The sequence below is a fragment of the Pongo abelii genome, chromosome 10, assembly GCF_028885655.2.
Source record: "Pongo abelii isolate AG06213 chromosome 10, NHGRI_mPonAbe1-v2.0_pri, whole genome shotgun sequence".
NCBI classification, from domain to species: domain Eukaryota; kingdom Metazoa; phylum Chordata; class Mammalia; order Primates; family Hominidae; genus Pongo; species Pongo abelii.
Window position 1 is genome coordinate 45,952,432 of NC_071995.2, and position 12,892 is coordinate 45,965,323.

The window sequence follows — 12,892 nt, forward strand, 5'->3', positions numbered from 1 at the left end:
CAGCTTCAACTCCCTATGATTTCATCTCCAATGGGACCAATCATCACTCCCCACTCCCTGGCCTCCTGTGCACCAAATTATCCTTAAAAAACCCCAGTCTCTTAATTGTCAGTCTCTCCAATCTCTGAATTTCCAGAAAGAGTTTAATTCATGCAGAGGCAGCTGAACTGATTTGAGTATGAATTAAACTCTTTCTCTATTGCAATTCCTCTGTCTTGATGAATCGGCTTTATCTGGGCAGTGGGCACAATGAATCCTTGCGCGGTTACAATAAAACTGAAAATAGATAAAAACTGTATGTGGCAAGATTTAGATCTACAAATTTTGACCTTGGAAAATAGAACTCCTTAAAAATAATGCCCCTAAAAGAAAACTCATAGTAGTAGAAGCTGTTATAGTAAAATTTGAATTGAACAAAAGACTGTTAAAACAGGACTGTGTTGATAAGTTAAACATAAATGAATTCATCCGGTCAAAATAATTTTAGTATTTTTACTCATGACATTGTATTCATGTTTATTTATGACAACATAAATAGTATTTTTATTCACATGACAAAATTGGAACTATTTTAAGTGCGCTATGTAGAAAACTAATCAAGGAATTAATTTGGGTTAATGAAATTAATTGTTAAAAGTAATTTCTTATCGACAACTTTTGGTGCGGGTATAATTGTTACATGCCAGGTTCTGGTCTGTTCTACCTTCAAGCAGTAGATCAATCACTATGATTCAGGTTTTGCAAAAGAGAAAAGATTTATTCAAAAGAGCACCCAGCAAGGAGGAGATGGGAGAACAGCTCTCAAATCTGCCTCCCCAAAGATAAAGCTTAAGAGTATTTATGGGTTAGGGAAGTAAGGTGGTCTAAGGCATGGGGAAAGGTGGTTGCTAGTGGGGAAAAATGAAGTAACAGGTTCATTCTGCAACAGCCTAGCTGGAGTTCATGGCATTCTACAGCACATATGTACAGAAAATGGCAGCATTAGCATGGACTGAGGATGGAGTCTTTGGCCTTCCAACATCAAAAGGCCGCCTCTCTAGCACTTGCGCAGACCCAGTTAAAAGGTCAGTGGTCTCAACCAGTTTGAACTGGATGGAAGCGGGTCCAGGTTTCTGAAAAACAACTGAAGCAACCGTTACCATGGTGACCTGTGAATGTTATCTATGAAGTAGCTGGTGAAGGTTACGTTTCAGCATTCAGTGGCATAACCTTCAGTGACTGCAGACTTCAACTTCATGGAGAGAGGAAAAAAATTAAAAAAAGTAAGCAACCAAAAGCAAGCAGGACAGGCAGACCTGACCAAACTAACCCCTCAGTTTTATAATTCTAATTTTAATGTTTGTATTCATTAACACAGAATCACAGCACTCCCAGGACCAAAGTGAGGGTAAAAAAACTACAAAATAGTAATAGCAGGACAAAAACATCTACTGTTGCTCCAGCACAGAGTAAGCTTTTGATTAATGATTTTTGAGAAAGTAAATGAATATTTAACAACGTGATGTTTGTTAATCACTTTCTAACTATAAGCCCACTAACTAAAATCTGCCTGAAATTCACATTTATCAAATTTGCAATATTTAATGCAAGATTAGATTGATTGTTTTAATCCTCTGAAAGTTTTGCATTACTTTGGATACTTTCCCCTTTCTATTAGTTTTCTTTTGAGCATTTCAAGGAGTTTTAAATTCCAATTTATCTATGGATCCTTCTCCCTTAATTTCAAGCAAACAAGCAAATTATATACTATAATTCAGGAAATGGGAGTGTTCAGTGTAAGTCAATCATACAGAGAAAAAAGACAACTCTTTCTTCAAGATTAGAGAAACCACTATCATAACATTTAATATTTCTCCATCATTTCATTGATCCTTCTGTTTTCCAAGAAGGAAAAAAGCTTGAGGGCAAAGGAAGAGAACTTTGAAACATAAATCCATCTCTTTCCTTTTCTTGGTTTTATGGAAGCAACTAGATGCTTGCTTCACACCACAATACTAAGTACAATTAGTATAAAAATTTGAATACATAAAAAACTCACTAAGAAACCTGGAAGGAAATATAATTAAATACTGATTTAAAATTTTGAATGGAGAACTTCTGAGGCAAAAGTGATAAGTTATGAGCCCTCTGTCCCACCCCAATGTTTTATTAAGCCTGCAGTGTTTCCTTTGAAATATGTTGTGTGTAATAATCTGGATTCTGGAAAAATTCAGATCTTGCCACAGTGGGCCTATTCTTATCAACAATGAATTGGAATTTAGTGGTGTTCCTCCTGTTTGGACAAGCTGCAAGTTCTTGCCAGTTTCAAGACTCTCTATTGTCTTGTATCAGGCCCACATCAGCCCATTGTATTATCTTTCTGACCACTGTTGGAGTTTGAGCTTGTGGACTTTGTCTACATCATAGAAGAAGTCATGAAGAGAAAGATGACATATCTGACTAACATCAAGTGGAAAACTTTGGTATATAAAAATAAGCCACTTCACTTATTTTTAACAAGTAACCAATCAGGAAAATGAGCAAATACAAGAGTCAACTATATATTAAATTTATGATATCAAGAGTTCATCAAAAACACCAATATCTTAAGGGACAAAAGGATAAGAATTCAATTGATAGAAGAGGAAACACAATCCAAAGCATTCAAACTCATTAGTAATTAAACAGTAGTTTTAAAACAATTACATATGATTTCTGATCCATTAAATTAAAAAAATTAAATTATAACATCAATGCTAATACTCCATCGTTGGCTGGAAAGTAGTTTGGCAATATGTACCAAAAGCTTTCAAAATGTTTATTCTCTTTAATGTGGAGTCCCTATACTAATACAGATCCCAGAGTCCAAGAGCCTGGATTCAAATCCAGACTCCTCCATTTATCAACTGTGTAAACAGGGGTAATGTAAACCAGCACATCTCAATTTCCTCATCTCTAAAATGAGAATAATCATAATAGTACTTACATTATTGGATTATTATGATGATTAAATGAATAATAGGACTTTTGGGAACAGTGCCTAGCAAAGAGTGGTACAATATGTTTGCTAAATAAATAGATGTATCTATTTTAAAAATTTACTTGAAGAAGCTACCAATTGAGAAAAGGATTTATGCACAAAATTGCATATTATAGTACTATTTATAACAGCAAAAAATTAAGAGCTATAATACAGAATGATTAGCTATTTCATAGAAAATGAAATTAATGAAATGTGATGCAGTCATTAAAATTATGTTTATGAACTTTGTGTAATAATGTTGAAATCATAATTTTAAGTGAAATAAAAAGCAAAATATATACCAGTATATTTGGTATATTCATGATTACAATAATTAAAAAGAAATTTTCTTTGCTTTGAAAGGAAGATTAGATAAAGGATTGGAAGGAAGTCAGCCAAAATGTTAAGAGTAGCTGCTTACAGATAGTGGAGCTATGAACGATTTATTTTTTAATGTTCTTCTCTATTTTCTGTTTGTTTTTAAACTCAGCATTCTTTCATTTTGCATATTTTTTAATTCACATTTTTAAGGTAGAAAGTGATATTTTGTGTAAGGATTTGGAAGGCTTAAACTCATGGTATAATTAACCAAAATACATCAAATTTAATAATTCTTAGATATACAAACTTCAGAAGTCATATTCTGAGATAATTTCTTTAAATATTAAAATTAAGAGAAATAAAGACAGGCTCTTAAGCAGATGCAAAAATACCTATGTTACAAACCTGCACGTTCTGCACATGTATCCCAGAACTTAAAGTAAAATAAAAATAATAATAATAACTAAGATCATGCCAGTGGTTTTTAAACATACTTTATGTATTTAATTGAAAATCACATCTCCTTTACCTTCTTTCAGCATATATTGTACTTAACGCTCTGAACATTAGCCCTCAGAATAAGGAAATGAATCATAAAAAAAGCAAAAATAGAAAACTCTAAAATAACTGAAATAATCTAATCACATATAAGATGTAATGAATTTAATAAATGTGAATTTATATTTATATACAATTTATATACATATTGAAAAATTAATCACTTAGGCTCACAAGAGGATTCATTTTAGGGTACTTTGTCTGCTCCCTTTAGGCCTTGATGGAATTAATATCTAAATAGCTTTTGAGATTGTTATGGAAATTAAAAGGATACTGGTATCAAATATCTGGCTATGTCTTACCTACATTTCTTCTGGTCTTATTTATGTTGTCCCAGCCTCACCAAAGATTGAGATTTATGTTTAACCTTTTGTTTACCATGTGACGGACAAATTTGGCAAGTTTGTCAATTTATAATAGTATTTTCTATTGTATCATCTAGACCTTTTTTGAGGTAAATATGATTTCTTTCCCTTTTCTACATCAATTCTAGATTTTGCTCTCTTGTAGTTCCTTCCACTGCAAATTCTCCGTATGTCTGCAATTGAGGAGCCCTGAACTACACTTCACATTTAATGATGATATGACTGACACTTTGAGGGCTTTTGCTTGGCATGCCACATTTTTACTGCTATAGAAAAGACAAAAGCACATGCTCTGTTCACAAGGAAACTTCTCTAGCATCCACATGAGTGGGAGATAGCAGATAAGCTTATGGATCTCATATCCACTTATTCTTTCCACCCAAATACTTGATAGTTGTTTATCATCTTCTCTCCAGAGTCCTAATCTAAATTACAAATAAATTAAATATCAAACAAATATTGGAATAGATTCCTTTTCCTGGCAATAGCCACCCCTAGAAGGTACTTTAAATAATTTGGAAAAACAAACAAAAAAATACCCATTCTGTCACAAAAAAAAAAAAAAAACACCCTAAAAGATAGAGAGAAAACATAGTTGAAAGGTGACCAGTTACTCCACACATAGATTAGGACCTGCATATTAAGATTGTGGTTATTTGTACAAGATGAGTTTGTAGGAAATTGTACAGAAGGACTTTGTCACTGATGATGGCAAGACTGAGAATTAGATTGGATCTTTTCAATAGTCTTAGCAGGACTATGGTTAATGTGAACTACAGTGCTGTTTACGTTGTCTTGAAAAATCGTACTGATGGTAAAAATAAGAAACAAAATAAGGGGATGAGATACTGTAATCACATGGGAAATCTTGAATTAAAGAGTTATCTGATCAATGACATAAATAGTATTAGGAAGTGAAATTGATACAAACATACCTTGTTTTTTGTCCTTTGCTTTATTGCATGTCACAGATATTGTTTTTTACAAATTGAAGGTTTGTGGCAACCCTGCATTAAGCAAGTCTATTGGCACCATTTTTCCAACAGCATGTGATCACTTTGTGTCTCTGTGTCACATTTTGGTAGGTCTCACAATATTTCAAACTTTTATTACTATTATTATTATTATTGTTATCTGTTATAGTGATCTGCCTTTAGTATTTTTGATGTTACTGTTGTAATTGTTTTGGGGCATCACGGACCACAACCATCTAAGAAGACAAACTTAATAAATGTATTTGTTCTGACTGCTTCACTAACTGGCTGCTCACCCTCTCTACCTCTCCTTGGCTTCCTTAGTCCCTGTGATACGGCAATACTGAAGTTAGGCCAATTAATAACCCTACAATGGCCTGTAAGTGTTCCAATGAAAGGAAGAGTCACACATCTCTTATTTTAAGTCAGTAGTTAGAAATGATTAAGCTTAGTGAGGAAGGCATGTTGAAAGCTGAGAAAGTCTGAAAGCTAGGCTTCCTGCACCAAACAGTTAGCCAAGTGGTGAATGCAAAGAAAATGTTCTTGAAGGAAATTAAAAGTGCTACTCCAGTGGACACACGAATGATAAGAAAGTGAAACAGCCTTATTGCTAATAGGGAGAACATTTTAATGGCCTGGATAGAAGTACAAACATAAAAGTGTAGGGGAAAGCAGCAAGTGCTGTTGGAGAAGCTGCGAGTTATCCAGAAGATCTAGCTAAGATCAATGATGAAGGTGGCTATGCTAAACAAAAGATTTTCAATATAGACAAAACATCCTTATATAAGAAGAAGCCATCTAAGATCTCTTCATTTGGTGCTCACTGATATTATTTGTGAGCTTGATATCCTTGATAGTAAGCTGGTAAAGTAAATGCATACCTAACAGCATAGCAAGCCCCAGAAGGATGGCTTCTGAAGATAACGAAGAAGCCTGAAATTTGAAATCACTCCAAGGACTCTCAGCTTCTCTTTCTCTTGGGGTGTTTATCTGATGCTGCCACAATCAGTAGAAAGAGTGGAGGAAGAAGAGAATCACCACATACCATACTTAGAGTTCCTACAGAAAGGACACAGCGAATTTCATGTTTGAGACTCAGTTTCTTTGCCCAGTGGATGCATAGGCAAAGCATCACACATCTGCTCCATAGAAATGATCCTGGCTAACACGTCTGTACTAAAAATACAAAAAATTAGCCGGGCGTAGTGGCGGGCGCCTGTAGTCCCAGCTACTCAGGAGGCTGAGGCAGGAGAATGGTGTGAACCCGGGAGGTGGAGCTTGCAGTGAGCCGAGATTGCGCCACTGCACTCCAGCCTGGGCAACAGAGCCAGACTCCATCTCAAAAAAAAAAAAAAAAAAATGATAACGAGCCCTGTCTTTTCAGATGCAATTCCAGGAATGACAGGAAGCAAACCAATTCCACCCCAAGATACAAACAAAGAACAGCACCCTCTCAAATGATGCTGCATGATAAGTGGCCACAGAGAGCATCACTGTAATCAGTCAGAAAGGCAGGTGAGTTATTAGCTTACCCAGGAATGTCCTACCTAATGTAGAATCAGTGGTGATGGTTAACAGACCCTGGTGACGAGCCTGGGACCTGATTGAGGAAATCCAAATGAAAAACAGCCAAGAGGAACAACAAGCTAGGAAAAGATGTTCCAGGCTGGGTGCGGTGGCTCACGCCTGTAATCCCAACATTTTGGGAGGCCAAGGCAGGCAGATTGCTTGAGCTCAGGAGTTCAAGACCAGCCTGGGCAACATGGTGAAACCCTGTCTCTACAAAAAAATACAAAAACTAGCCGGACATGGTGGCATCCTAGCTGCTTGGGAAGCTGAGGTGGAAGGATGGCTTGAGCCCAGGAGGTGGCGGTTACAGTATGCCGAGATTGCACCCCACTGCACTCCTGCTTGGGCAACAGAGTCAGACCCTATCTCCAAAAAAAAAGAAAGAACAAAAGAAAAGAAACATGTTCTAGTTAAGAAGAGGTGCACACATTTCACCTGAATATGTAGTTGGGATGGAATGGGAGCATTCATTTCTAAATATGTAAATTTTACCTCTTCCTCCATATAGATATTGTTAAGTTCAATTGTAGCCATCCACATTAGTTTTGTCAAATTTTCAGCAATTTCTTAAAAATAAGTTTTCAAAATGATAACAGATATTAAGGGAATTCAGGGCATTTGACTTATCTACCCAGTTTTACTAAAACATTCCAGTTAAATCATCTGTTCTTCAACTTCAGTCTCATAGCAATTAAAAAGTATCTTAAAAATTGCCCACTCCCCAAAAGAAATACATTTCATAAGGCTATAGTTGACATAGATAGCGATTCCTTGGATGGATATGGGCAAAGTAAATTGAAAGCCTTCTGGAAAGGATTTTCCATTCTAGATGCCATTAAGAACATTTGCAAATCACAGGAGGAGGACAAAATAACAACATTAATGGGAGTTTGGAAGAAATTGAGTCCAACCCTCATGGATAAATTTGAGTGGTTCAAGACTTCAGTGGAGGAAGTAACTGCAGATGTGGTACAAATAGCAAGAGAATCAGAATTAGAAGTGGAGCCCGAAGATGTGACTGAATTGCTGCAATCTTATGATCAAACTTGGATGGATGAGGATTTGCTTCTTATGGATGAGCAAAGAGTTTTTTTTTTTTTTTTTTTTTTGAGATAGAATCCACACCTGGTGAAGATGGTGTGAACATTGTTGAAATGACAACAAAGGATTTCAAATATTACATAAATTTAGTTGATAAAGTAGAGCAGGGTTTGAGAGGACTGACTTCAATTTTGAAGGAAGTTCAACTGTGGTAAAATGCTATCAAACAGCATCATATGCTACAGAGAAATCTTTTGTGAATCAAAGAGTCAATTGATGCAGAAAACTTTGTTGTCTTCTTTTTTTTCAGAGACAGGGGTCTTTCTATGTTGCCCAGGCCAGAGTGCAGTGGCTTTCATGTATGCTATCATAGTGCACTACAGCCTCCAACTCCTGGGCTTGTGTGATCCTCCTGCCTCGGCCTCCTGAGCAGATGGGACTCTACAGGCATGTGTCACCATGCCCAACTACATTGCTTTCTTATTTTAAGAAATTGCCATGGCCGCACTAACCTTTGGGAACCACCACCCTGATTAGTCAGCAACCATCAACATTGAGTCAAGATTTTCCATAAGCAAAAAGATTACTACTTGCTGAAGGCTCAGATGATCTTTAGCATTTTTTGCAATAAAATATTTTAAAATTAAGGTATATGCATTAATTTTTAATAATAATACCATTGCACACTTAAAAGACTATAATATAATGTAAATATAACTTTTATATGTACTTGGAAACAAAAAATGTGTGTGACTCTCTCTTTATTGAGATATTGGCTTTATTGCAATAAGGTATGCCTATACTTTTTTGAGACTCAACATCTACATTTGAAACCCATATATATGTATGGCAGATATGTAGAAAGAGCTCAGGGTTTGGAATTAGATAAACCAGTACTATGTCTCGGCTTTACCAGTTACTACTAGCACTTTGGGATAACCTCTTTCATCTGCCAATTTGTGTAAAGATGAACTGATAATGGAAATAATACACTTAATGTGACTGGCAAGCATTAATTGCTTGGTTCGTATTCATTACCTTCTCCTTTACCCCCTTTCTCCTTTCTTTTCTTCTTTGCACCACATATGTTGGAAAAGATCTTTTAAGGTCTTGATCGATATTCTACTTCATGAAAAATTACTGGGTAGAAACTATGGTTTTAAAGAGATCACTTTTCCAGATCAGGAAATTCTTTTATGTAGCAGATTAAGTTCTTGTCCCTTCTCCAACTCCTCATTCTACTTCCTTTTAATTCTATTTTTTCTTTAGACCTTACAGAAAACAGGAACAACTAGACCATGTTATTTATCTTATTTTGTCATATATCCGCAAACCTCTTTGAGACACCTCAACCATCTTTTGTCAAAGGAGCAGGAAAGAAAAATGCATAAACAAAAAAACTATTCATGCAGGCAAATGGATTGAGAGAAAGGTACAGATGGGAAAGGAGGAAAAGACAAATTAAAAATTTTTTAAATGAAAAAGAGAATTCTCAGGCAACTATAGTATCCTTATGGAGGGGCCTGGCTTTTCTTACTTCCTCTTCTGGAGTCAAATAAAAAATACAAATTGAAAAAAAAAGGAGAAAGAAGGAAAACAAATAAACCATGAGGCAGATAAAAAGAAAAAACAAAACAGATGAGCAGAAAACAGAAGTGTAAAAGAGAAACAAGGTGAGAAAGTTAGAAATAAGAGGAGATCAAGGCTAGGTTGTGAAAAACATAATAATTGTGACAATCTTTCCCATTTCTGTGACCCTCCAAGGTTTATGTCCTCCCATATGTGCCTCATGACAACCTGTGAGGGAGTTGGTGCTCTAAAAAGGTGCTAATAATTTGTCTTCATGAAAGAGAAATGGCACCTCAGGCAACTTGTTAAGTAGCTAAAGGGGGACAGAGGCAAGACTCTAATTATGGCTTTTTAGTATCAAAACCTCTGTGGTTCAAGGCTACTTAAGAATAAATTATTGAAACTAAAAGAAATTACCTGGCTCCTAGAACAGTGCCCTTTTTACTATTCCTGTTGAAAGAAGATGAAATGGTGGCGGGGTGGGGTGTGTCTAGATAGACGAGAGACATGGGAAAAGCAGACAGAGAGCTTTAACAATAGACAGAAAAACAAAAACAAAAACAAAAACAAAAAAACCAGAAAGGAAAAAGCCAAATAGGAAACAGATTGAGAGGCCCACATGAACATAATGGCACACGTCCTTGGATCATGAGGAATCAGCTTCCCAATCCAGGAGTTCGGAATCCTCTCACCTCAGCCAGGTGGCTCTGAGAACACTTAGTCTTTTCAGGCTCTTTCTACCCTGTACATAGGTCAAAACCAGGCTGGCCCTCTCAGTCACACCCAAGCCATCTGCCCTCAGCCAGAGCCAGGAAGGGAGGTGGTGAGACAGAGATCCTGATGGAAACTCAGAGGGGAAATAGAGAGGCAGAAGCAACTAACCAGAGAGAGTTGGGACAACAGAGAGGGAGAAACAGGGCAAGTGGGGAGGTCAACAGTGTCAAGATCTGTGACATCTCCCCCATGGTCAATGTGTTCAGAGTCCTGGTGTGATCTGAACACAGGTGCTGCTGAGGGAGCCAGGGAGTGTTCATCACATGGGTTACTCACAGATGCAGGGTGAGCTTTCACTGCAGCAGTGAGCACATTCACTGACCTTGTCCACGAGCTTTTGCACAGGCTGGTGAAGACATTGGTTGTGCTGACATCAGGCTCAGGGTGAAGGTGCAGTGAGTTCTGCTGCAAACCAGCTGCTCATTTATAGTGTTGTGAGTGCCTGCACACACACAACACACACACACACACACACACACACACACACACAGCATGACATCCAATGTGCTCTTACCATCAGGGAGGTAGAAGATGCCTTTCATTGAACACAGACAGGGAAGTGACTCGAACAGATGAACAACCCTTTCTGGATGTCCACCTTAGTATGACCAGATCTCAGGGGTGCAAGCAGGTTAGACCAACCCTAGGATCCTCAGGGAGACTTCTCCATTGGCAAAGAGACTTGGAATTTCTGAGATAGTTTCAGATTTCCCAGGCAGAATCTTTTCCCAACCCAAGACTGCTGTTTGAAAGAACCATGAGTCAGGTTATTTCCATGTTTCCTGCTCCCATATGCTAGACAAAAGACTCCCATCTGCAGAGTTAGAACCTACTTAGAACTGATCACCCTGATCCCCAACTCAAGGCATTTAGGGAGATTTAGTCCAACATGGGACTCCAGAAATTGCAAAGGATAGTAAGTTACTAATTCATTACCATGTAGTGCTTCTATCTCTCTGGATATGAAAAAGTAGCAGAGGAACTTGAGAGGCTGTGTTTTCTGAATAATCCATATCAACTCTTTCATCTTCCCATTAGGCTGCTCCAGACAAACTTTTCTAGATGTTTGGAACTACCAAAAGTCTTTGAAAAAAATATTGATTAAATCCTCTTTGTACCAGTTTCCTTACATATCTCTTTTAATCTTTATACCAAGATTCAAAAAGATCAAGTAACTTGCCTAGTATCATACAGCTGAGTAAGAGGAGACATAGCAAGGCTTTGCACCCAGGTTGGCCATGGGTCATAATCTTTCAACTACATCTGGCTAATTTTCCCTTTCTTTCTTGTTCAGAGGTTGCCAGGAAAGATGCATCCACAACTTCTTTCAGCATCTTCTATGTAGCATTATTTTTCTGTGTGCTACTTGGATTATCTGCATCAGGATCTAACAGTGACCCTTGTTGAAAAGGCAGATTCTCTGGTCCAACTTCAGAACTCATGAATCAGAAACTCAGAGGATGTACCAAACAGAATATATCAGCAAATTCCCAAAACAGAAACCAAGCGGGTCACATCTGCTGATCCCAATGCAATACATTAAAACACAAAAATAAAAGGATAATTAAAAATAAAAAACAGATGGATATGTTTATGGCATTAATTGTGGTAATGGTTTTGTGGGTGTATACTTATCTCCAAAATTCATCAACTTGTATATATTAAATGTGTATAGCTTTTTGTATGTCAGTCATAACTCAATAAAGTGGTTTAAAATAAACAATAACAAAAATGAAGTTAATTTTTTCCCAAAAAAGGTAATAAAAATAAAGTTTTCAAATTATTCAGGAATGAATGACCAGTGACAACACTGCATATCAAAACCTGTGGGATGCAGACCCAGTACTTATATGAAAGCTTAATAAAATCTAAACTAAATACAAATTTTTCTAAGAAAATGTAAATAATCTACATGAACTCAAGGATAATTTGAAAGTTTATATAGCCTGTTAATCACAGCAGAAATTGAAAAGGTAGTAAAATATTCCTAAAACAGATACCAGGCACAGATGGTTTTAGGAGAAAGTTCTAGAAAAGCTTTAAGAAATAGGAATTCACATATTAATACACTGTTCCAAGCACCATAATAAGATGAAAAGTTATCTTATATGAGGCTACTATCATACAGTACAAGAACTGCATGAGAAATCTATTTTAAAAAGCATATGAACGTAGATGCAAAAATACATCATGATTTAGTAGATTTAATTCCATGAATGTAAAGAGAAACATTAGTAAATATTTCAATGTAATTAATGGCACACACACATATATACACATATGCCATTAGTATGTATATATACACATATGTGTACATATATGCAGAATAACTAGCATAGCTGATAAATGCCAATACATTGTAAAATTCAAAGGCATGTGTGATAAAAGCTTTCAGCAGCCAGATAGGTGGGGCCAAGATGGCCGAATAGGAACAGCTCTGGTCTACAGCTCCCAGCGTGAGCGACGCAGAAGAGGGGTGATTTCTGCATTTCCATCTGAGGTACCGGGTTCATCTCACTAGGGAGTGCCAGACAGTGGGTGAAGGTCAGTGGGTGGGCGCACCATGTGCACGCCGAGGAAGGGCGAGGCATTGCCTCACTCGGGAAGTACAAGGGGTCAGGGAGTTCCCTTTCCTAGTCAAAGAAAAGGGTGACAGACGGCACCTGGAAAATCAGGTCACTCCCACCCAAATACTGCGCTTTTCCAAGAGGCTTAAAAAA

At 36.9% G+C, this 12,892-nt stretch overlaps 1 long non-coding RNA gene across 2 annotated transcripts; it reads left to right on the forward strand.

Annotated features, from left to right (window-relative positions):
* The first annotated feature begins 889 nt into the window (after window positions 1-889).
* On the forward strand, window positions 890-11,773 carry LOC129049120 (uncharacterized). 2 transcript variants are annotated; one of them, XR_008511921.2, is made up of 5 exons: window positions 897-1,262; window positions 1,358-1,448; window positions 5,217-5,326; window positions 6,604-6,734; window positions 11,467-11,773. It is a non-coding gene; the product is annotated as an uncharacterized LOC129049120 (long non-coding RNA). The 2 variants fall into 2 exon arrangements; XR_008511922.1 differs by lacking the exon at window positions 5,217-5,326 and having other exon boundaries at window positions 890-1,262; window positions 11,467-11,720.
* The last annotated feature ends 1,119 nt before the right edge of the window (window positions 11,774-12,892 follow it).